This window comes from Daktulosphaira vitifoliae, unplaced genomic scaffold (assembly GCF_025091365.1).
Source record: "Daktulosphaira vitifoliae isolate Bord-2020 unplaced genomic scaffold, ASM2509136v1 Scaffold_3, whole genome shotgun sequence".
Taxonomy (NCBI): Eukaryota; Metazoa; Arthropoda; class Insecta; order Hemiptera; family Phylloxeridae; genus Daktulosphaira; species Daktulosphaira vitifoliae.
Window position 1 is genome coordinate 42,863,687 of NW_026099574.1, and position 3,368 is coordinate 42,867,054.

A 3,368-nucleotide genomic window follows, 5' to 3' on the forward strand; every position below is an offset into this window, starting at 1 on the left:
TGGGGTCGGCCACCCTTATCCTAAACTTCCACTTGACACGATCTTCCACATCTTCAACGCTCACATCAGCTGTTCTCACATAGCATTCAATAACATCTCTCTATCTCTTTTTTGGTCTTCCTCTACCTCTTTTTCCTTCAATATTCATTTCTATANCTTGGGGTCGGCCACCCTTATCCTAAACTTCCACTTGACACGATCTTCCACATCTTCAACGCTCACATCAGCTGTTCTCACATCGCATTCAATAACATCTCTCCATCTCTTTTTTGGTCTTCCTCTACCTCTTTTTCCTTCAATATTCATTTCTATACTGTTCTTACAGCTTACGATTTCTCTCTCCTGATAACATCAAACCATCTAAGTCTATTTTTTCTCATCTTATCTACGATTGACGCTACTATACTCACCTATAATTCCTCTTATGTGTTCATTCCTTATCCTATCTTCTCTAGTCACTCCACTCATCCATCTAAGCATTCTCATCTCTGCTACNCTCATCTTATCTACGATTGACGCTACTATACTCACCTATAATTCCTCTTATGTGTTCATTCCTTATCCTATCTTCTCTAGTCAAACCACTCATCCATCTAAGCATTCTCATCTCTGCTACACTCATTCTCTGCTCTACTGTCTTGTCAATCACTCAACACTCTGAACTATACATCATGACAGGTCTCACTACAGTCTTGTAGAATTTACCTTTCAGCCTCATTGGAATTCTTTTATCTTACAAGACACCAGACGCTTCTCTCTACCTCAACCATCCGTACTAATCATGTTCTTTAATCCTCGTCAATACCACCGCTCTTTTGCACAACTGATCTTAAATACTTAAAACTTTCCAACTCTCCTATTATGCCCTCGCCTATTGTCACTGATCTCCTTATTTCACCTACCTTGTGTTCTCCTTTGTCAAACTCGTACTCTATATAATCTGTCTACTGTCTACTTCTACTTATTCTTAAACCCTTTTCTTCAAGAGCTTATCTCCATACCTATAGCCATTCATTAATTTCCTCTCTATTTTCTTCTATTAACACTATATCCTTAGCAAACAACATGCACCACGGCACCTTTTCTTGTATTTTCCTAGTAATTTCATCCATCACTATAAAAAATAAGTAAGGGCTTAAAGCAGAACCTTGGTGCACTCCTATTCTTACCCGAAAATCTTCTGTTACTCCTCCTTGATTGATTGCGGGTATGTAATATCTATGGATTGATTGCATTTGATTATGCTTCGCATAATATTGCGATCAGCTGTAAAAGAAATAACGTTTCGATCACCCAACATTTTGTCACCGATTTCACTGCTGTTTTCTTTGAGTGAACCAACCGTTGGCAACAATGGATTATCAAAATCTAATTGTTTTTGCATACTGTACTTGTACTTTTCTCCGTTGTACTTGTCCGTGATTCGTTTCTGTAGATTGTCAAATTCATACGATCTCGTCGGTAGTGTTTCGCCATAATTGGCTCGTCAACAGTGCAGAAAATGAATTTGTTACAATCCTCGTCAATATTCGGTATAGTGTTCCACGTATGCAAGCTCAGTAGCCCAATTTTACATTTTTTGTCGACATCAATGGGTGGATTGAACATGCATTGCAATTCAGATCCCACGCTGATTAACATCACCGTTGTTGCCACATTGTTGCTGTTCCATTAAAAATTTCAAACACAAGTGACCACAATTTATCTCGTTGAAATTTTGATATATACTATAGTTGTGCATTCTTTAAAGTATCGTTGCAGTTCCAACGGTGGTCCATTATAATACCTTATCCGCTTTATGAAAGTCGAGATTCTTGTATTTACTATAAATGATGTCGTGATTGCGGCAAGCAGCATCAAGAGGGTTCACCCCAACGTCACCTCGCTTCAATCTCTTTTCTAACCATGTTCTAGGGCCCGCAAATTGATAACCTAAATGATAAACATTTAAAATAATGATAAAACTATTTGCAAAGAATAATTTTGAATAATTACACACACGCGCATAATCAGAAATTATGTTTGTCTATTTGTACATATATATATATATATGTGTGTGTATTCTAAGTTTTATTCGTGAATGCATGCTGCGACGGCGTTTATCATTTAAATAATCTTGATAAGGTGTTGTGATTTGTTAGTGCGCGTGCGAGATGGTCAGCTGTGTACTACTTCAGACCGGTTCATGGACGGCATTTGTGTGTACACTCACACCACTCCTTTTCTATCTTGAACGTCCTTTGCACTGCTCACCACCTACATTGTCACCTAACGATATTTTTTTTATTCAAACTATTCTCAATAATTTCCGACACTGATTAGTAAAAATTGATCCGACTCTAAAGACTAGCCAGGTTGTTGTCATCGGGTCAAACGACGGACGTTTTGTCGGAAATTAGCCATAGTCGGAACTGATACGCTAATTTTCGTCCGTAGCGGTGTGTTTTTTTTTAAGTTATGTGCGTTAAAACAAATTGTTTTTCTCGTGAATGGCCGCTGTTGGATACGCATTACGAGAGGTCGTTTTGTTTCATCTTATTTTTATGACTGATAACGTCTTTCACACTACCACCACCGGTTGTGTGAGCGATTCATTACGTTGTTGGATTACGTGCGTGATTCTTGTGACTCGCTTTGTTACTATCCATCCTTGTGTGACATTTTTTTTTGCGTTTTCGCTGCCATCCTAGCTCGTCTTGTTGTATGGCTCTATGGTGCTTGCGAGCCCGTAGTTGTTAAAAACGCTTATATATCGCCCTTGTGATTGTCACACCTTTGTGCGTTATTGTTTTATCGCCCTTGCAATACGCTCATACACTAATACTCATAATATAGCGATACTGTTCACGACAGTACATTTTTTCTTGTTCAATGGTCATGCCAATGATTTCATTCGCATTAACCAGTCATCTTCAATATAGATAAGTAGTTATTAATTATATTGTTTCGTCTTATTTTTATCTTATTATTTGTTCTATTTGACGCATTGTTGCATTAGCATTAAGGGCCCCCCTACCCACATTAATATATATAATATTTTAGTTTATATTAAAAATACAGTTCATTGTTTTATATTCTTTCAATACATTTACTCATTTATACAGTCCACTCCCTACTTCTTTCTACTGCATAATATAGATACTCCAGAAACGAAGAGTAACTAACCCGCACATCATTACCGCGCGTTCCGTTCAAACAGCCACTAAATTTGTATCATGTTAATTTTTTTGTATATTGGCATCGGCTAAACTTGCCTCCAGTTTCTTTAGCCCTTCTGGGCTGGTAGTAACGTATAAATTTCAATTAATGTTTTGAGCCAGAATTTTTTTTTAGTGCGCCGTGCCATAAGCACGTGTGGCTAATTTTTT